We start from the raw sequence: 22,814 nt of genomic DNA, 5'->3' as shown, positions 1-22,814 counted from the left end.
AGACTCTGGCAACTGTCACACCTACGAGGCGGGGCGAGGGGAGGCGCCTGGGGACCCGAGAGCTGGATGGGCCAGCGCTCGCTCTGGGCGCTCTCTCGGTGCCGGAACGCTGACTGGTGCAGATTGTGCAGAGCTCCGGAGAACACCGCTGGACTGCATTACACCTTCCCCAGACCCTGCGACCTACCCATTACTTAATTTGTGAGTTACGCCATTAAATAAATATCCTTTTAACTACGTGGAGTGGCCAAAATAATTTCTCCAATATCTGGCGCCCAACGTGGGGCTCGAACCCACAACCCTGAGATTAAGAGTCTCATGCTCTACCGACTGAGCTAGCCGGGCTGGCTTTGAACTCGCAGAGATCCGCCTGGCTCTGCTACCCACTACATTAGAGTGTCTCTTTCACACAGCTCTGGCTGTCTGAGCCTCTTCTAAGCAGCTGCATGGTCTCTGCCTATTTCAGGTGGCTTGGCTGGTCCGAGAGTCTTCTGGGTAGCTCAGCTTAGCTGGGAGTATCTACCTCTCAGCAGGCCTTAGTGCTTACATATGAGGAGGGAAGCCTTCTAAAACCTGGTCAGCATCAGGGACATCCTGTGGCTATTGAGTTGTTCACTTCCTGAGTTTAAGGAGCTTGCTTGCAGGATGGAATGTTTCACCTCCGCAACGTCCTGTTGTTTTACCTCCCCTTCAATATCATGTGTTGTAAGAGGCTTCCCTCAAAAACTGAAAATTTTAATCTCAGAGGAAATTTTATCCCCATCCCCCCCCCACACCTCCTTTAACATCTCTTCCTTTCCTCTCATAGTGCCTTTCTAGTTTCATGACCTACACATTTACACATATAAATACACATGTATAAAAACTAAAATCTAGGATCTGCATATGAGAAAAAAACATGTAATAATGTCTGCTGTGGGATGTTCTGTATGTTAAATGTGTTGCTCTGATTGGTTAATAAACAAAACACTGATTGGCCAGTAGCCAGGCAGGAAGTATAGGCAGGACAAGCAGAGAAGAGAATTCTGGGAAGTGGAAGGCTGAGTCATAGAGACACTGCCAGCTGCTGCCATGACAAGTGAGATGTAAGGTACTGGTAAGCCACAAGCCACTTGGCAACTTATAAATGAATAGAAATGGGTTAGTTTAAAACGTAAGAACAGTTAGCAAGAAGCCTGCCATGGCCATACAGTTTGTAAGCAATATAAATCTCTGTGTGTTTATTTGGTTGGGTCCGAGCGGCTGTGGGACTGGCGGGCGAGAGAGATTTGTCTTGACTGTGGGCCAGGCAGGAAAACTCTAGCTACAAATGTCCCCCTGCATCTGGCGTATTTTACTTAACATAATTAAAAAGAAGGACTGGCCAGGCAGTGGTGGTACACGCCTTTAATCCCAGCACTCAGGAGGCAAAGGTAGGCGATCTCTGTGAGTTTGAGGTTAGCCTGGTCTACAGAGCAAATTACAGGACAGTCTCCAAAGCTACACAAAGAAACTCTATCTCAAAAAACCGAAAATAAATAGTTGGATAGATAGATAGATAGATAGATAGATAGATAGATAGATAGATAGATAGATAGATAGATAGATAAAAAGGACTGCCTTATAAATATGCATGTCATCCTTGCACAAAGGTCATACGAATCTTGTCTGTACTATTCCAACTTTCATATATGTGCTGCTGAAGTGAGCATGTTAATACTTTTAGGCACTTCCTTACTTCTGGCACTATAAGGAGCATCAGGCCTAAATGCTTTCTGCCCTAGGGCTAGAGTCAGCCATTTCTCCAAGGATCCAAGAAGGGCATCAGAAAACAAGATCTAAGCCTAGGTATGCCGGTTGCTTCTGAAGGACCGTCTCTGTAAACAGGCCCAGCAAGAAACATCAAACAAAGCCACTCTGTGGAGAGAAAAGCAGTTTATTATTAAGGGCAAAACTGCCAGGCTGCCTCCGAGAGTGCAGTAACAGCTGCAAAAGCTTGTTGGGTTTTAGGTGGGTAGATAACAGGGGGAGGCAACTCGGAAGCTGGAACAGCCAGGGGGCAGGGCATGGGGCTCTGCCAGACAGAGGTGGGGTGAAGTTAGAAATGTTCAGCCAGCCATGAAGGGCTTCCAAGAAACACTTTAGGTTTCTGATTGATTTCTAGTCAAATCCAGCCCAGGAGGGACCTGCCCTGTCACCCTAAAATGTTACCATGAGCACCACCATTTTGGGAGCCACTTTGTGACTTAACAGTCTTATTTAGGCCTTTTCATCTCACAGAGGAAATTAATATACAGACTAACTTGTGTATGTACCAGTGTTTCTTCTACGATATCTCCATGCGACCATCTGAACTTATAGACAGTAAAGCAAAAGTTGTTCTCACGTCCCCATCTCTAGGCCCTTACCACTTACTTATCTGTAAACTCTGGCTCCAGCAAGTGAATGTCTTAATCACTTTTTTTTATTCCTTTGATAAGATGCCACCATCAAGGCAATTTAGGCAATTTATAAAGAAAGACTTTATTTATTATAGGGGGCTTTCTCACAGTTTCAGAGAGGTAGAGTTCATGATCATCATGGTAGGGAGCAGGTGGGTAAGCAGGCAGTCATGGTGCTGAGAGCTTACATCTTCAGGTAACAACCATGAAGTAGGAAGAGAGAGAAAGAGAGAGAGACAACTGGAAATGGCAAGGGCTTTTGAAACATCCAATTCCAAGCCCAGTGGCACACTTCCACCAACAACGCCACACCTCCTAATCCTTCCCCAACAGTTCCACGGACTAGGGACCAAGCATTCAAATACACAAGCCTGTGGGGGCCATTCTCCTTCAAACAGCACATCAAACAACTTGGCTTTTCCCATCACCATCTACTACACAGCTGTTAAGTCAGTGTGTGTGGAGAGAAGTCTCAGGATTTTAACCTTCCACTCCATGGTAAAAATTTTATCAACTAACTATCATGCTGGTGTGGGGTTTCCATTGCTATTATTTTGTGATCGCATTCATTCTAAAGTTTTGTGACCCATATTTATTCTACAGTTACTGAATGAGTATGGTCTCCCTACATCCTGCGTTGAGGTTTCTTCTTCTGTTTGTGAAACAGATCTTGTCATAGCTTGGATGCCTTCCTGCTAGCAACTTTTTCCGGCAAACATGATTTAAACAGCATGCATGGACCCTCTCTATTACTCAGTACACCTTTTTTTTTTTTCTTTTTGAGACAGGATTTCTCTGTGTATACTTGGCTGTCCTGGGACTTGCTCTGTAGATCAGGCTCGCCTCGAACTCAGAGATCCACCTGCCTCTGCCCCCTGAGTGCTGGGATTAAAGGATTAAATATATTTTATATCTTAAATATATTTACACCTCTCTGCTGGATTTATCAGCTTAAAATGATTTTTTCTCTGGTCTTCAGGTCTGTCTTAGTTAGGGTTACTATTGTTATGATGAAACAACATGACCAAAAACAACTTGGGGAGGAAAGGGTTTATTTATCTTACCCTTCTGCATCATTGTTCATCATTGAAGAAAGTCAGGACAGGAACCTCAAACGGGCCAGGAACCTGGAGGCAGGAGCTGATGCAGAGGCCATGGAGGGGTGCTGCTTACTGGCTTGCTCAGCCTGCTTTCTTATAGAGTCCAGAACCACATGTCCAGGGGTGGCCCCACTCACAATAGGCTGGGCGCTCCCTCCATCAATCGCTAATTTAAAAAATGCCCCCACAGACTTGCCTGCAGCCTGATCTTATGGAGGAACTTTTTAAATTAAGGCTCCCTCCTCGCTAATGACTCGAGCTTATGTCAAGTTGACATAAAACGACCAGCACAAGGGTCAAAGATGAAAGAAGTCTGCAGATACAGCCGCCTTACTGCCTGTGTCTCTTTCTTACTCAACTCTTGTTAGCTGGGTCATTCAGTGATGCTCAGTTTGTTTGTTTGTTTGCAACTTAACATGAGCTAGAGTTACCTGGAAAGAGGAAACCTCAACCAAGAAAGTGACACCATAAGACTGGGCTGTAGGTAAGTCTAGGGGCGTTTCCTTGATTAATGATTGATGTGAGAAGGCCCAGCCGGATGTGGGTGGTGCCACTCCTGGGCACGTAGTCCTGCATTGTATTTAAAAAAAAAAAAAAAAGGCTGAGCAAGTCGATAAGAAGCCAGTTCCTCCAGGGCCTCGGCTTCAGTTCCCGTGTCCAGGTTCCCATTTCTGCTTCTCCCTGAGTTCCCTCTAGGACTGGGACTTGTAAGCCAAATGAACCCTTTCCTCCCTGAGTTAGTTTTGGTCAGAATGTTTTATTACAGCGTAGAAAGCTAACTAGGTTGACTTCCCTCACCATCAGTTTATGATACTTACGCTTCACTCCATGACCATAATTCCTGTTTACTTTTGTCTTACTCCTTTACTTTAAGTGGATCTGGTGGCCATTCCCAGTGGTCTGAAGACATTTTGCCTTATCTCTCTCTTTTTTGTGTGTTGAATTGATTTTGTGTAGTGATGCATTTTTATTCCCATCACATTTGCTTTTGTGCAAATTCTGTAAATGCTGCTGTTGTTACCATGGAGATCACATAAATTATCTAAGTTATATGATCTGAATTGATACACACAATTTGAGTCACAAAGATCCTACTCTTATAAAACTTTCCACTTGGTTATTGATATTAAGAATTATGACTTTATACAATTTAATCAGGCATGGTGATACATGTCTTTAATCCCAGCACCCTGGAGGCAGAGGCAGGTGGATCTCTGTGAGTTTGAGGCCAGCCTGGTCTACAGAGTGAGTTCCAGGACAGCCAGAGCTAAATAGTGAGACCTTGTCTCAAACAAGCAAACAAACAAAAAAATCATGGCTTTATGCAATTTTATTCTCATTAACATCAATTTATAGGTATGTGATTTTTTTTTAGATTTATTTATTTTATATATATGAGTGTTTTGCTTACATGTATGTATGTGTATCATGTGTGTGCCTGGTGTGGGCAGAGATTATAAGAGGGCTTAAGATCCCCTGAAACCAGAGTTAGGGATGATTGTAAGCCGCTGTATGGATGCTCTTTAACCACTGAGGCATCTTTTTAGCCCCTGTATTTGTTTTTAAATCCTGTGGAAAATTAAAAGGGGATGTGTAAACTAATATTATAACAGATGTTTTGTTTTGTTGTTAGACAGGATCTCATATAGTCCAGGCTAACCCTAAACTCATTATGTAGCTGAGAATGACATTGAACCTCTGATCTCCCTGCCTCTATGTCCTGAGTGCTGAGATCCCAGGCATGTGCACCACACTTGGCCTATTATTATTATTATTATTATTATTATTATTATTATTATTATTATCATCATCATGAGAAACCATGATCACAGAAACTCTTAAAAAGAAAACATCTCATTGGGGTGCTTTACAATTTCAGAAGTTTAGTCCATTATCATCATGGTGGGGCATGGCGGCATGCAGGCAGACATGGTGCTGGAGAAGGAGCTGAGAGTCCTATATCTTGATCCACAGGCAACAGGAAGCAACTGCATACACTGAGCATAGCTTGAGCAAAGGAGACCTCAAAGCCCGCCCCAACAGTAACACTTCCTCCAACAAGGCCACACCCACTCCAACAAGGCCACACCTCCTAATAGTACCACTCCCTGTGAGCTTATGGGGCCCAATTACATTCAAACTACCACATGGAGGAAAGAGTTTATTTCATCTTACAACCCACAGCCACATTCCATCACTGAGTGAAGCCAGGGCAAGAACCCAAGGCAGGAACCTGGAGGCAGGAGTTGATGCAGAGGTCGTGGAGGAATGCCGCTTAGTGGCTTGCTTGCTTCTCATGGAGTGCTCAGCATACAATACCTTCTTATGATACCAGGATCCCCAGCCCAGGGGTGGCACCACTCACAGTAAGCTGGGCCCTCCCGCATCGTTTATCAATGAAGAAAATGCACCGTAGGCTTGCCCTCAGGTAAATCTGGTGGGGACATTTTCTCAGTTGAGAGTCCCTCTTCCAAGATGACTCCAGGTTGTGTCAAGATGACAAAAACTAGCCGGGCTGTGGTGGCGCACGCCTTTAATCCCAGCACTCGGGAGGCAGAGCCAGGCGGATCTCTGTGAGTTTGAGGCCAACCTGGTCTACCAAGTGAGTTCCAGGAAAGGCGCAAAGCTACACAAAGAAACCCTGTCTTGAAAAAACAAAACAAAACAACAACAACAAAAAAAAGATGACAAAAACTAACCAACACACATATACACACACTAAATAAAATACAATTTTTTAAAAAGCCTATTGAAGAAAACAAAAAAGAAAAAAAAAGATTTTGTTTTCTTATTTGTATTTGACCTAAGAGAAAACAGTTTATTCAAAATCATGGCAACAATTCATTGGATAATATAATTTTTTTTCTTTCTTTCTCTCTTTTTTGGTTTTTTGAGACAAGGTTTCTCTGTATAGCCCTCCCTGGCTGTCCTGGAACTGGCTCTGAACTGGCTCTGTAGACCAGAGCTGGCCTCTAACTCAGAAAACCTCCTGCCTCTGCCTCTGCCTCTGCCTCTGCCTCTGCCTCTGCCTCTGCCTCTGCCTCTGCCTCTGCCTCTGCCTCTGCCTCTGCCTCTGCCTCTGCCTCTGCCTCTGCCTCTGCCTCTGCCTCCCAGTGCTGGGGTTAAATGCATGTGCCACTCTTCCAGACTTGTTTCTGGTTTTAGTTTTTTATGATTTATTTATTTATAATGTATACAGTGTTCTGCCTGCATGCCAGAAGAGGGCACCAGACCTCATCATAAATGGTTGTGAGCCACCATGTGGTTGCTGGGAATTGAACTCAGGACCTTTGGAAGAACAGCCAATGCTCTTAACCTCTGAGCCATCTCTCCAGCCCTTGTTTCTGGTTTTAAAGTAGAGATGAGGGCCAGCAATGAACCTCAATAGCTACCAAGCCAGACAACCCAAGTTCTATCTAGAGACCCACATGGTAAAAGGGGAGAACCTATTTCTACAAAATTTCCTCTCACTCTATATGTACCATGGTGCACATGTGTACACACATACATGTACATGAATAAATAAATGCAATTTTAACCCTTTAGGGCTGGAGAGATGGTTTAGTGGTTAAGAGCACCCACTGCTCTTGCCGAGAACGCTGGTTTCATTCCCAGCCCCCACATAGTGGCTCACAGCCATCTGTAACTCCATTTCTAGGGTATCTACCTTCTTTTGACCTCTGCAGGCATGAGGTAACTACACATACATGCAGGCAAAACACTCATACACATAAAATAAAATAAACCTTATTTAAAATGTAGAATTTGAAATTAAGAACACAATACCAACCTGGGTGTGGCAGTATACACTTGTAATTCCAACACATAGGGGACTGAGTTGTGATAATTGCAAATTCAAGGCCAGCCTGGACTACGTGGCCTCGTTTGTATAACAACACCCTATCTAAAACAAACGAAAATCCAAGCCAACAAAGTTCAATTTACATTACATTAACATCACCAAACGAAGATACTTTATTGTTGATATTACAGAAGACATTTGAGAGATCTTAATCTTTTAAGAACAGTTTTTATAGTTAAAAACCAATGACTTAAAAAATATTGATATTTTGTTTTGGTTTCCTCACTGAACCTGTATTTGATGCTAGAAGAGTTTCAACTTAACAGCATTGTTTTTAGGCTACTTATTGTAGACTGTTAGAGAACATAAATAATCAGTCAAAAGTAATCAAGTTTTTTAATTGTAGTCAGGGTAAGTATTACAGGGATAAGTTTACTCATTTACTCAGTCCCTTGCATATGTTTTCAGGGTTTAGTTTGAAACAAGTAATTAGAAACAAAGTTTGTCTATTCAGATATACCTGGACAGCCCTCATACTTCAGAGATCTGCAGAATATGGCATTTAAATGTTGATCTAAAAGCTTACTATATCAGACAGGCTTCCAGATCCTAGCAGTGACCCAAGGTCTCCAAAGAAGATTATGTACAAGGCACCACAACGTCTCTGCCTGAAATATGACAACACTGACCACAGGGCAAGATGCCCCAATGCAACGCCTGCCGCCAGGACCCAGCCCAGACTGTGGACAAGCAGTAAGACACTGGAATTGATTGCACCCTTTTGCCTGATCAAAGTCAGTCTTCCATGTCCCTATTCCACAGGAAAAATACTCTGCCTTATGGACCTGATGGTGGAAGAAGATTGATGCTGTTCTGACTGGTGCCTCCAACGCTATGGAGACCTGGGTAGGGATTGGTCCCTGTAATTTATAGGATTGGAAACTTCTTGGTCTGCACTCAGATATAGTTTATCCTTCTCAGATCTCTGACAGTACTGATGGCCAGGCTAGCTCTAACTTTGTCAGCATGGCAGCATCAACCAGATCCTTCTGCAAGGCTATAGCTAGCTTGTTAGCTCACTTTTAGGAAAATGTTCTAAGATATAAAAGTTTAAGTAAGTCATAAAGGTTCAGATATGAGTCCAAAATGAGATAAGTTTCAGATTACTCTCCTGTTCTATAGTTCAGAGCTTAACATTTAGGAGTCCTGATGAGCTGGTAGAGCAATGACTACTTACTGTTCAGTCACAAGCTCAATATTTTGGATTTGTTTTAGATGTCATATTTAAATGTAACTTGTTGGGACTCAAAGGTATGAGTCCACTTCTGCTGTTTTACAAGATACCCATTACCTGCTTTGTCTACAATATGGATTTCAGTACAGATTGGTGATACTAATGTATCTAAAACTTTTATGTCATTTTGTAAGTAGGCCTCAAAGGATCAAAAGAGCCATAAAAACCTAGACCCATTTCACAGAGGTTGAAAGGACCCCAGATAAGTGTTCCTAAAGATGGTATTTTTCCTCTCTCCTGATCTTGGGGCTACTGCTTTTCCCATTACTAAGGGTATGGACATAAGGGCTCCAAATAAGTTCATAAATTTTAACTTCTGTTCCTAGCTTAAATTTGTCTCAACAGATTTCCACTTGGCTGGCAGTCACCTCCAAGTTTCAGTTGCTGACTCCACTGCTCCAGACGACTATGAGCTCCGGACTTGCTAAAAGCTGACATGGACCAGCCCAGCTAATATGGTTCTTCCCTGTCCCTATGGAGTCAGGCAGCTACATGCTTCTGACAAATGCCCCCTTGCCCAGTCTTTGACTAGCTTTTCAGCCTTTTGGGGCCCCTTGACAACGGCGCCCCAATGCCAGCTCGAAGCAGTTCTAGAAGAGAATACGTCACCCATGTTCCCTGTTCAGAAAAGGCTGAAATGCTGGGTCAAAATGAAACTCCCTGGCATAGAGACAAGATGGCTAACTATACATGGCCATTATTAGAGAGTGATACTTAGGAGCTAACTGTCCAAAACCCATGATTGGGTTCCATTAGGCACATGAGAAGGGGGAAATGTGAGACAAAAATGAGCCATCTTAGAAATAAGACCAAAATGCTTTCACCCTTAGGGCCTAAGATTTCTCCTTTTGGGAATAGGCCATTAGTTACTGAAACCAGTCAGTTCAGATTCCAGAAACCAGGAAGTGTAAAAGTACAGAGTCACAAGATAGTCACGAGGTAATGCCTGCCAGATTATGGAACGTCCTCTCTCTGGTTTCCAGGGTAACTGACCACAGAAATGTCCCCATCTGAGGGCAGCCAATGAAAAATGGTGGCGGGCAACCACTCCCTTAAAAGTAATTTCTAGAAGTCCCTAAAAGCGAGCCAATCAGAATTATATCCACACTAGCACCCCTAAATGATGTAACCTTGTGACTTTTCCCTTTAAAAACTGAGCTTGCAGACAGGTGGGCACTTCCTCCAGCCTCCACTGCGTTGGATGTATTGGATCCCTACCTAGGCTTGTATTGCTTTTGGATACCCAGAATTAAACCTTGCTTTTGCATTCCGGCATGCTCGTCTTTGGTGGTCTCTCTGGGGGTCACGATCTGGGCACAACACTTACCTGTGTTAGAAGGACAAATATTTACAATGTAGTTAGGGATTGTACTGGTTTAGTAAAGTGGTATTGTGGGTTCTCCTCAAAGGCATCTATCTGGAGCTAGAACTACCTGATATGGGTACTAGGATCAGAACTCAGGTCCTCTGAAAGAGCAGTTCACTCTCTTAACCACTGAGTCATCTCTCCAGCTCTATCTTTTTTTTAAAAATATATTTTTATTTAATATCTTTTTTTTTTCCCCGAGATAGGGTTTCTCTGTGTAGTTTTGGTGCCTGTCCTGGATCTTGCTCTGTAGACCAGGCTGGCCTCAAACTCACAGAGATCTGCCTGGCTCTGCCTCCCAAATGCTGGGATTGAAGGCATGTGCCAAGGTCACCTCCTGGCCTTAATAATATCTTAAAAACAAAACAAAACCTTGTTTTTATTTTGATCTTTTTGTTATAAAACTCTACAGACTTGAACATGTGTAGATGTATGTAGTCGCTATAAAAAAAAATCTTATAGTTCCACCCTCCACAAAAGCTCCTTAGGGCTATGCTTGTGTGGTCCACCCTCCCTTTAACCCCAGTCCCTATATTCTCCTTCACTCTACTCTGATCATCTTGAGGATGTTGTAAATGGAGGGAGAGTGCATTTTCTTCAGGGATGCAGCCTTCGGGCTGCATAGTAGATAGCCCGACTCTCATGCACATACTGGTAATGCTAGTGGACTCAGTAAGTTGTTTTAAAAAGAGCACATGGGGGCTGGAGAGCTGGCTCAGTGGTTAAGAGCACTGGCTCTCGAAGAGAATCAGACTTCCTTTCTCAGCATCCCTGTTTGAGCCGCTCATAACTACCTGTAACTTCAGCTCCAAGGGAGCTGGTGCCCTCTTCTGGCCTCCACAGTGACCCACACATATGCGGCATATGCTCACACAGGCGCACACACACATGCATAACTAAAGAGTAAAATTAAGCTGGGTGTGGTAGCGCATGCTTTTAATCCCAGCACTCCAAAGGCAGAGCCAAGCAGGTGTTTGTGACTTCAAGGCCAGCTTGGTTTACATAGTGAGTTCCAGGACAGCCAAGGCTACATAAAGGGACCCTGTCTCAAAAATAAATTAAGTGGCTGGACAGTGGTGGTACACGCCTTCAATCTCAGCACTTGGGAAGCCGAGGCAGGCGGATCTCTGAGTTCGAGGCTAGACTGAGCTACAGAGTGAGTCCCAGGAAAGGCGTCAAAGCTACACAGAGAAACTCTGTCTCAAAAAAAAAAAAAGTGTCCCCAATGGATACACATCTTTAACAAAACTGCTGTACCTAAAGTTCTGGGGACATCTTGGGGGAGGAGGGACTATGAGAACCAAAGGACCAGGAAGTCCGTGAGATTGTATCTCCTGGAGATGACAAGGCAGCTGTACCCATGGTACTTCATCAATAAGATTGCCTAAACAAGACCTGAACAATAACACCAACAGACATGCTAATGTAGAAGGGGAAATTTCAGTGTCCCACACTCAGACAAATAACCACAGACAATTAATAACGGCTGAGAGAGAGACTTAGCCTCTCCCAAGGATAAGTCCCTAATTGCTTATCCAATCATATAGACCCAAGCTATACTAAATGGGCCCAGCAAGTTGTATATATATTTATGCACATATAAATGTAAAAATAATAAAGAAAAGGCCATTAATTTGAGGGGAGATTAAGAGGGGATGGAGGAAGAGGACATGGGAGGATGGGAGGGAGAAAAGGGAAGAGGGGGAAATTATGTAATTACATTTTAATTAAAATTATTAAATAATAAATTAAAACATGAAAAATAATCACATAGTTATGGAATCATGTACTTATCACATGTAACCAGTAGATACTGGCTTCTGTCTCTTTGGTGGACAGTGTTAGGGATCAAATCTAGGTCCCTGAGCATGCCAGACAAGAACTGTACAACCGAGATATATGGCCGTCCCTTTAAAATATACTTTGAATGTTGAAATAGGGTCTGACCAAGTTGCCCAGGCTCCCTTTGAACCCACAGTCCTCCAGCTGCAGTCTCCCAAGGGATTCTCGGCAGACAGAACCAGGCCCACTTTTGATGTGTGTGGATTTGAGCAGTCATTTTTATTGGGCAAATTCACAGGGTAGAGCTACTTTATCGTGGGGTCTCTGTATGTTCATAGTGAGTTCAGCCAAATGGTTTTCTGAAGTGGCTGAGCTAGAAACGTAAGATACTTCCAGGCACTGCCTCCACCCACATTTAGGAAGCACTAGGACCCACGTGCGTGTGTAACACTTCAGCCATTCTTGTAGGTGCGCATGCAAATTAGATTTTATCATTGTCATAAATCATGGGAAGAATTAGTCATCTTCTGTAGCAGAAGCTACCTACCATTGCCCTGCCCACTTCCCCTGGGATCCCTTTTACAGTCTCAGCTGTTACCTCAGCTGTTACGGGTGAAACTGCTAAAGACTCACATCTGCACCTTCACCCACAGCAGCATTTCTCAAGCTGTGAGTCGCGACTCCTTAGAGGGCAAATGACCCTTTCACAGGGGTTGAATATCAGATATCCTGCATATCAGCTATCTACATTACAATTCATAACCGTGGCAAAAATACAGTTATGAAGTAGCAACAAAATAATTTTATGCTTGGGGATCACCACAACATGAGGAACTGTATTAAAGGGTTGGAGCATTAGGAAAGCTGAGAACCACTGACCCAGAGCTTGCCACTGGGTAACAGGTACTGCCACACAGATTTGACACTGGCCCCGCTAGGAAACACCAACCCCTGCCACACACACACACACACACACACACACACACACACACACACACACACACACACGCCCCAAGACGATCGGGTGAAAAGCTGACTGAAATCCGGTAGTTTTGCAGGCTGAACCTGGACTTGCAGGATGCTCTGGCCTTTCCTCCTCCTGCCCTCATTTCCAGGCTTCCCTGTGAGCGTTCCTCAACACAGTATTTTCTGCTTCTCCTGACCCATACCCGGTGGTGGTGGCACACACCTTCAAGGACAGCACTCAGGAGGCAGAGGCAGGGGTGTCTTTGTGAGTTCAAGGCCAGCCTGGTCTATGGAGGGAGTTCCAGGACAGCCAGGGTTATGCAGAGAAACTCTGTATTGAAAAACCGAAGTAAAGAAAAGGAAGGAAAGGAAGGAAGGGAGGGAGGGAGGGAGGAAGGAAGGAAGGAAGGAAGGAAGGAAGGAAGGAAGGAAGGAAGGAAGGAAGGACCTGACTCAAGATGCCTTTGCAACATCCATTTCTCCATCCGCCTTCCTCAATGTCCTACGTCCTATGTATGGTTTAGTTAGTTGATGGCAGCCACTAAAAACCTGTTACTTTTCTACTGTTGAGTAGCAGATGAAACAGTCATGGAAGATGAGTGGGGGAAAAAAAAAAAAAAAAAATCAGAGTGGTTCCCAAGGCAGAGTGCATGAAAGCTGCTGGATCCACAATTCCCACCAATCGTGGCCGCAATAGGGGCTCATGTTTACCACACCCAGTCTTAACCAAAGGCCAAGAAGACATGCAATTCATATTTGCAGATGTACAACATATGAGTTGAATTAGTCTGTGAGTCTGTGGCATGTGACAACTGAACATCTTTCTATCCCTGTTTCTACTTTCTTTGCACCGGCCCCCAGCCCCCACCCCCCACCCCCTGCTAAGCAAGCGCTCTACCACTGAGCTGAGCTAAACCCCCCCCCCCCCCCCCGTTTCTACTTTCATTCTCATTATTTTATTCTATACAATTTCCTTTTTTTGTGGGGGTTTGGTTTTGGTTTTTCAAGACAGGGTTTCTCTGTAGCTTTGGAGCCTGTCCTGGACAAGCTCTGTAGACCAGGCTGGCCTCAAACTCACAGAGATCCACCTGCCTCTGCCTCCCGAGTGCTCGGATTACAGGCGTGCGCCACCACCGCCCGGCTTTTTTTTTTTTTTAAAGATTATTTATTTTATGTGCATTGGTGTTTTACTTGCATGTATGTCTGTGTGAGGATGCCAGATCCCCTGGAACTGGAGTTACAGACAATTGTGAGCTGCCATGTGGATACTGGAAAATGAACCCAGGTCCTCTGGCAGAGCAACCAGTGCTCTTAACCACTGAGCAATCTCTCCAGCCCCAATTCTAAACAATTTCTATCACTTTTTTTGTTTGTTTGTTTTTTGTTTTGTTTTGTTTTTCGAGACAGGGTTTCTCTGTGTAGCTTTGCGCCTTTCCTGGAATTCTCTTTGGGGACCAGGCTGGCCTCAAACTCACAGAGATCCGCCTGCCTCTGCCTCCTGAGTGCTGGGATTAAAGGCGTGTGCCACCACTGCCCGGCTAATTTCTATCACATTTTTTAATCAGTGTTATTAGTGACATTGAAACCAACCAAGATTCTTTGTCTTTTAAAATGAGAACTTAGAATTTTGTTGTTGTTGTTTGTTCTTTGAAACAGTATATATATATATATATATATATATATATATATATATATATATATATATATGCCGTTATTAGCTAAAGTCTATATTTCATTCCGTTTTCATCAATTTTTCTCTGTTCTGCGATCCCACCAGACCAGTTCTGGCTTCTCTGTAAGTACATCTACACTGCTACTGTTTCTGAGGTTTTACTTGCTTGCTTTTTAATGACCTAAGCCATTTTGAGGAGCACTAAGCAGGTCTTTGGTAGAATTTTCCTTACACCAGGGCTATGGCTTTGAGAGTGGACGGCTGCAGAGGTGAAGAGCTGGTAGTCACAGTAAGTGCTCACAGCCTGCTGTAGTGTGGCTCTATAATGTTCTCCAAAGGGGCTTGTGCCTCGGCCTGTGTACTGTTGGCTGGAAAGTTTAGGAGGCAAGACCTCCTGGAAAGAAGGGTGATCACTAGGGTGTGTGTGCCCTTGAAGTGGACATTGAGACCCAACCCCTTCTCCCATGTCCTTTCTTATTTCTCTTGCTTCCCAGCAACCATGAAATAAAAGCATTTGAGAATGAAGGAGGATAGATCAGCTAAGAAATAACCACAATGATTCAGGAGCAATCGAGGTCAGGAAACCCTAAAATGAAAGATTCATAAATCTATATTCGCTTAACCAGCATAAAGGCAAATTCTCAAATATAAACTTGAATTATTTGCCTTTGAATTAATTATAAGCATATCAATGGCCTATGAACCATGCCAGAAGGATCAGGGTGTGTGTTTAGTGGTTTGCAGTTCGTGGCTGACTCTGGTTCTACAGCTCAGGCTGGCCCTCTGCTCTGTGGTTGTCTGCTCTGGCTTAGCTGGCTGCTGTGGAATCTCACAGAGCACACTCTTGGCATGGAGCTAGGCAAATGTATATAAAATAGAGAGGCACTCATCCTAAGGAGCCCTTGAAGTGGAAGAGGGGGCAGAAGAAGAGGCCAGACTGATAAGTATGAGAGAGATGAACTAACTAACTTTGAAAGAAAGCCAACCAAAGTTGAAGGTTCCAGGGGAATCTGGAGAGATGGCTCAGAGGTTAAGAGCACAGGCTGCTCTTCCAGAGGTCCTGAGTTCAATTCCCAGCAACCACATGGTGGCTCACAACCATCTGTAATGAGATCTGGCACTCTCTTCTGTCAGGCAGGCATACATGCAGAACACTGTATATGTAATAAATAAATAAATTAAAAAAAAAAGATGAAGATTCCCGAACAGGAAAGGATATTGATTCTGTCCAAGAGCGTCCACAATACCGCAGAGAACTGTTAGACTTCTGACCTCCGGAGCTGTCAGATAATCAGCCAGAGCCTCATACAACCATGATGTCTCTGGGTAGAGTGGCTCACACTTGTGATCCCAACAATTGGGAGGCTGAGGTCAGAGGACTGTCACAAGTTTGTGACTAGCCTGAAGGGGAGACCTCTACCTAGGGATACCCAGTCTCAAAACAAAAACAAACAGCAAAAACCCAGAATATCAACATTAAAAAAGGGGAGAAGTATAAGATCTGCCCGAGGGCAGCGCTTGAAGAACACACAACAGTTACAGTTGAAAGTATTGGAGGCAGGCTGGAAAGATGGTTTACGGCACCTGTTGCTCTTGCAGAGGATCCAGGTTCAGTTTTCAGCACCCACTTTGAGCAGCTCACAACTACCAGCTCCCTCTTCTGATCTTCTCTGGCAACCATAGACACTGACATTTACTCAACACATACACATTAAAAAGAAATAGGCATGGTGGTGGCATTAATCCCAGCACTTGGGAGGCAGAGGTAAGCAGGTCTCTGTGAGTTCAAGGCTAGCCTGGTTTACAAAGCAAGTTCCAGGGCAGTCAGGGCCACACAGAGAAACCCTGTCTCAATAAACCAAAAATGATCTTTAAAAAAGCATTAGAGGGCCATGCCTTTGAAACAGGTCACTAGAGAGACAGTGGAGAAATATATCCATCACCCGAAGCCTCTAAATCTTCCATGCACAATACCTATCATTCAGGGGTGAAGACGTAACTCAGTTGATAGAGTGCTAACCTAAGCATACAGGAAGCCCTGGGTTCAATCCTCAGTACCACATAAAACTGGGTGTGGTGTTGCATACCTGTAATTCCAATACTGGGGAGATGCAGGCAGGAGGATCAGAAGTTCAAGGTCGGCTGGGTGCGATGGTGCAATGGTGCACACCTTTAATCCCATTGCTTGGGAGGCAGGTGGATCTCTGGGAGTTTGAGGCCAACATGATCTACATAGTGAATTCCAGGACAGACAGATACCCTTTCCAGAAACAAACAAACAAAATCTTAGTATGTACTCAATATGACTGAAAGTCAAGAAAAAATTAGGAGACAGCAGCCAGCAAATAAATAAATAAATAAATAAATAAATAAATAAATAAATAAATAAATAAATAAAATAGGGAAGTAGCCTAACAAATGAATAATCTATATACTAGTATATTTAATCTTTATTTGAGGGGTCTGGGGATTGAACCCAGGCTCTTGCATGCTAAGAGTATATGAATAATATGATGATATGGTGGTCATCAGTCAAGTGGAAGAGATGGAGGTAGAGGAAAAGATGCAACCTCAACACCACACTTGGGAGGTAGAGGCAGGAGAATTAGGAGTTCAGGTCTAGCCTGGGATACACGAGACCCTGTTTCAAAAAACAAATGTGAGCACTGTGTTCTTCTGCAGTATCAGAACTGAACTCTTTTTTGCTCCTGGAGAACATGCTTTGCCACCTAAAAGAAAAACAAAAAGAGAGAGAGAACAAATAGCAAAGAATTTCAAGAAATAATTGAAATCTATGAAAAAGAGTCAAGGGGCTGACCAGGTAGGTCAGTGGGTAAAGGCACTTGCTGTCTAGCCTGAGGACCTGAGTTCAATCCCCGGACCCACGTGGTGGAAAAACTGATTCCCACAGGTTGTCCTTTGGCCTCTACACTGTGATGTGGCATGTGCGCACGCACACACACACACACACACACCTAAAATTAATCTTTGAAAATCAAGAGTCTAATGAGAATTGAAAAATGTAATAACTGAAAGTGAAAGCCAATGGATAGTCTTAAGTGTGGATTAGACTCAAGAAGAGAAAATTAATACAGAGACAAAAATAATGGGGACATTTTAAAAAATCATTTTTAAAGCATAGAAAATGTGACACATGTTGAAAATTCCTTAAGTGGAATACCACAAACAAGCTGAAAAGATGGAACGGGCTGTGGTGGTTTGAATAAAATGGGTCCCATAGGCTCATAGATTAGAATGCTTAGTCACCAGGGAGTGGAACTCTTTGATAGGTTTAGAAGAATTAAAAAGTGTGGCCTTGTTGGAGGAAGTGTGTCACTGGGGGTAGCCTTTGAGGTTTCAAAAGCCCATGCCAAGTCCCCCATCTCTCTGAAGGGACCTGTACATACTTCGGATACTCCCCTCTGGACCCCAGATTAGGCACAGACCACACCCAAACACCAATTTTCAAATACAAACCAAACACAAAGAGATCCTGTATTAAGCAAGGCAAAGAGACAAGGTGGCTGAATCAGAATCAGGCAGAAAGAGCAGCGAACAGCTTTGCAAGTGTGATTTAATTATTTTCTTGACAAAGTTTCTCTGTGTAACAGTTCTGGCTGTCCCGGAACTCACTCTGTAACCAGGCTGGCCTTGAACTCACAGAGACCCATCCACCTGCCTCTGCCTCCCAAGTGCTGGAATTAAAGGCATGTGCCACGACCACCCAGCTTGCTGGTGTTAATTTTGAGAGGGAAAAGGGGGAGAATGTGTTAGAATGAGCTAGGGTGTGTTGGTAAGTTCTGATTGGGTATTTTAATTAGGTTAGTCAAAATAATTTTGATTGCTGGACCTTGAATGCTTTGATAGGTAGACCTTGGTGACCTGCCTTAGGAATGAGTCAGGCATAACAAAGTGGCCAAATAAGGGAATAGATCTTGGTGGCTAGCTTTAGGAATGTAACCTAACAATTTAGCAAGGGGAAGGACAAAACCTGCCGGGGTGTGTTTGCCATGCTCGGGCCTGCTAGAGCCCTTCACTCTTGCCTACAGATCAGGATGTAGTTCTTAGCTACTGCTTGCTCCAGCTCCTCCTGTAGGCTGCCATTCTTCCAGCCATGATGAAACTGTAAGCCAGTCCCCATTTCAATGCTCTCTCTTATAATAGTTGCCTTGGTCATGGTGTCTCTTCACAGCAACAGAACAGTGACTAAGACAGGGGACAGGAGCAATATTGAATCAATAATGGCTGAGGATTCTCCAAAATAGAAGAGAAATGTCACAGAATTTAAGAAGCTCCTCAAAACAAATGAAGTCCAGTCAGGTGGTGGTGGTGGTGCTCGGCTTTATTTATTTATTTATTTATTTATTTTTTTATTTTTTTTTTTTTTTGGTTTTTCGAGACAGGGTTTCTCTGTGTAGTTTTGCGCCTTTCCTGGAGCTCACTTGGTAGCCCAGGCTGGCCTCGAACTCACAGCGATCCACCTGGCTCTGCCTCCCGAGTGCTGGGATTAAAGGCGTGCGCCACCACCGCCCGGCGGTGCTCGGCTTTAATCCCAGCACTCGAGAAGCAGAGGCAGGTGGATTTCTGTGAGTTTGAGGAAGCCAGCCTGATCTACAGAAAGAGTTCCAGGATATCCAGGGCTACAGAGAAAATCTGTCTTGAAAAAAAAAATCTACATAGTAGTATTTTCTCATTTAGTTGTTGAAAACTAAAGACACACATTTTAAAATGTTTCCTTAGCATATATTGATTAAACATAATGATGGGTTCCATTATGAGATTTTTCACACATGCATGGGATGTGTTTCTATCGTATCCCCCTCCCCATTTCCCTCTCTTGTCTCCCTCACCTTCCTCTTCCCAACTAGCTGTGTGTGCATGCGTGTGTGTGTGTGTGTGTGTGTGTGTGTGTGTGTGTGTGCTGGGTGTGCAATGAGTTTTCTTGAGAGTTGCTCACAGATACATGGACACCTTACCTGCAGCTATACAATGGAAGAAATTATCAGGACACGATCTTAAGAACCAACCAGAGGGCCAAAAGGACACTGCAGCCTCTGGAAAACAAGAAGAAGACTTGCAGCTTCCTTCTCAACAGAAACAATGGGAGCCTGAATACACTGGGATTTCTTTAAAGAGCTAAGAGGAAGTAGCCACCAACTATTCCATTTTCAATTGAAACACTTGTTTAAAGATGCAGGTAAAATAAGATGTTTCTGCATAATCAAAAGCAGAATTTCTTGCCAATGGATGTGTAGGAAAAGAGAGAAGTAAAGTGAGGTATTTAAGCTTTAAAAATACACAAATATTAGGAAATTCAGAAAACATATATAAATTTTACCCAAAGAAACAAAAATTGGAGTATAATGAAGATATCATCTTGATACAGTGTTTGGAATACAACTGGACAAGTATTTAGAGGGAATCCAGGCATAGTGGCACATGCCTATAATACCAGCACTCTGGAGGCAGAGGCAGGAGGATTGCCACAAGTTCAAGGCCAATGTTGTCTACTTAGTGAGTTTCAGGCCATCCATAGCTACACAATGAGACCCTGATTCAAAATAAATGGAGGCAACTTTATATTAACAAAAGAGAAATGACGTAGACAGACAGACAGACAGACAGATAAATGAGGACATGGGAGAAATGGTGATAGTTGAGTTGAAGCCAGGGTTTGTGTTGAAATATCATCTAAAGAGGCACTACTGGATATATCAAATACAGTATTGTTTTAGTCTATTTGTTTTTCTATAACAAAATACCACAGACTGCATGATTTATAAAGCACAGAAGTCAATCATCTACTGTTCTAGAGGCCCGAGAGCAGGATGCTCTCACAGGTGTGTGCTGGCTCATCCTCACATCAGAAGGCAGAGGACAGCATAAGTGATCTCTTTCTGAGGTCTCTTCTTTAGAGGCGTCTATTCATTTATGAATGGAACCATCGAAGTTAATCACTTTCCAAAAGACCCTACCTCTCAGACCTACATTTGGAATCAAATTTCAACAGGAATTTTAAGGGGAGCTCCACATTCAAACTCTAGCACCTCTTTCACCATTGCAGAATTCATTCTAATGAGGATGTGGCCATTTGCCCTCCAGCTCAAAGCCTCTTGGACACCTTTCTGCTGCCCATAGAATCAAGTATGAATTTGGAGGATGTGGTGGTGCAGTGAGCACTATTGATGGTGTGTGAGAAAGTAGTGCTTCCTAAACCCCTCCCCTTCTTGTGGGCATCTGGGATGGGAACTATGAGGGGAGATGCTCAGTGTTGGGGACTGAGTTGGGCCAGGAACTCCACAGCAATTGAAGGACACCCCCTTCTTCTGGTGTTCTTGCTGGGGTGTTGGTCCTGGCAGGGCTCTTTACTCAGGGTGGCCATGTGGACGGCAAGGTCTCCCATTTAGTTGCTTCAGCCAAACTCATTATCATTCTAGGAGATGAGCTTGACAAAGTGGCCATTGAGGGCAATCCTGGCCCCAGCATCAAAGGAAGATGGGTGAGTCTGTTAAAGTTGCAGGAGACAACACGGCCCTTGGTATACCTCAGGATGTGCTTCAGGGCACCCTCAGATGCCCATGTCACTTGTGTGGGTTTTGTTGTTGTTGTTGTTGTTTGGTTTTGGTTTTGGTTTTTGTGAGTCAGGGTCTCACTACACAGCCCTGGCTAACCCAGAACTCAGAAAGATCTGCCTGTCTTTGCCTCTCCCATACTGGGATTAAAGGCATGTGCCACCACACCCGGCAGTCACCACCTTCTTGACGCCATTGTATTTGACAGCTTCCTCCAGGCAGCAGGTCAGATCCATAACAGGCACAGTAAGAGTGGGAACATGGAAGGCTACGCTAGCAAGCTTCTCATTCGGTTCTGGGATGGCTCAGCAACTCCAGAACATTCAGGTATGATAGAATGGGGAGCCAGCCCCCATGGCCATCTCACCACCTCTCTCAGAGGGGTTGTTTATGGCCTTCTGGGTGGCAGTGATGGCATGGAGTGTAGCCATATGTTCCTCCATGACGCCAAACTTGTTGTGGATGACCTTGGCTGTGGGTGCAGGCTGAGTGGTTGGAGGTACACGAGGCAGGGCCAACAATCTTGAGAGTTAGTTACTTCATTGGTTTGTGCCCATCTCTTACATGAAGGACTCAGCACAAAGGGCAGAGATAATCATCCTTTTAGCTTCACCTTGGCTTCTCCATGTAGTCATTTTAGTTACTGTCCTATTGCTATGGAGAGACACCATGACCAAGGCAAGTTATAAAATAAAGCATTTGGCTGGGGACTTGCTTACAGTTTCAGAGGGTCAGTTCATGATCATCATGGCAGGAAGCAGACTGGCATGGCGCTGGAGCAGTAGCTGAGAGTTTTACATCCTGATCTGCAGGCAACAGGAAGAGAGAGAGAGAGAGAGAGAGAGAGAGAGAGAGAGAGAGAGAGAGAGAGAGAGACTGGGCCTGGTGTGGGCTTTTGAAATCTCAAACCCACCCCCAGTGACACACCTCCTTCAACAAGACCACACCTCTTAATTTTCCTAATCCTTCTCAAACAGTTCATCAACTGAGGACCAAGCTTTTCAATGTATGAGCCTATGGGGGCCATTTTCATTCAAAACACCACAGTAGCAAAGACACTGGGGGACTCCACAAGATACTCAGCACCACAACAGCATTCTGGCTGGCCTTCTTTGTGACAAAGCTGCCTTTAAGTCACCCCTGCTCCTGTAAATAACCCCACTTAACTCCCTGATTCACAAAATTAGACCTGTGTGGAATCATTTTGGTTTGTTGTTGGTGCCCTATCTGGGGTGAACAGACATGTGTGTTCACGTCTCCCCAGAAAAAGTTACTCAACAAGAGATGATGGACATGAGCCATCAGCACACCCAGTCTGGAATCCCTTTTCATCTTTAAGGATCCCCCAAATGTTGCCTAGCCTGGCTCCCCACTTGTGCTTCCTGACCTCTTCTTATCCCAGCAGAGATGACCCTGGAAAGTTTGCACTACTTATCTCTCCTATAGTATGATGTTGTCGCTTGAAGATGGCTTCCCACCCACTTCTGGGTTGGAATTTTTTTTTTAACTCTTTATTTATTTAATATGTATGTGTGTGAACCTGAATGAGCAATATAGGCATGGTGTATGGAGAGGAGCCCATGGAGGTCAGAAGAGGATGTCAGATCTGGAACTGGAGTTCCAGGTATTTTTGAGTGACCATGTGGGTACCGGGAACCAAACCCAGGTCTTCTGCAGCAACCCTGAGCACTCGTGACTGCTGAGCTGCCTCTCCAGTCCTTAGGTTGGAAATTTTAAAATGTGAGTGGAAAACACCAAATCTTGTCATTCTGCTGGCTAGAAAGAAAGAACTCTGAGATTCTAGTAAGGGCAGAGCCACCAAATACGTGTCCTCAATCCT

The 22,814-nt window shown here is 44.0% G+C and overlaps 2 non-coding genes across 2 annotated transcripts; both read right to left on the bottom strand.

Annotated features, from left to right (window-relative positions):
* Nucleotides 1-272: 272 nt before the first annotated feature.
* Nucleotides 273-345, bottom strand: Trnak-cuu (transfer RNA lysine (anticodon CUU)). The gene has a single exon. It is a non-coding gene; the product is annotated as a tRNA-Lys (tRNA).
* A 1,239-nt stretch (nucleotides 346-1,584) lies between these two features.
* LOC121829198 (U6 spliceosomal RNA) lies at nucleotides 1,585-1,691 on the bottom strand. Its single transcript, XR_006071983.1, has one exon. It is a non-coding gene; the product is annotated as a U6 spliceosomal RNA (small nuclear RNA).
* Between the last annotated feature and the right edge of the window lie 21,123 nt (nucleotides 1,692-22,814).

The sequence above is a fragment of the Peromyscus maniculatus genome, chromosome 4, assembly GCF_049852395.1.
Source record: "Peromyscus maniculatus bairdii isolate BWxNUB_F1_BW_parent chromosome 4, HU_Pman_BW_mat_3.1, whole genome shotgun sequence".
Taxonomy (NCBI): domain Eukaryota; kingdom Metazoa; phylum Chordata; class Mammalia; order Rodentia; family Cricetidae; genus Peromyscus; species Peromyscus maniculatus.
The sequence above is the reverse complement of the archived record's forward strand: the minus strand, read 5'-3'. Positions and strand labels throughout refer to the sequence as shown.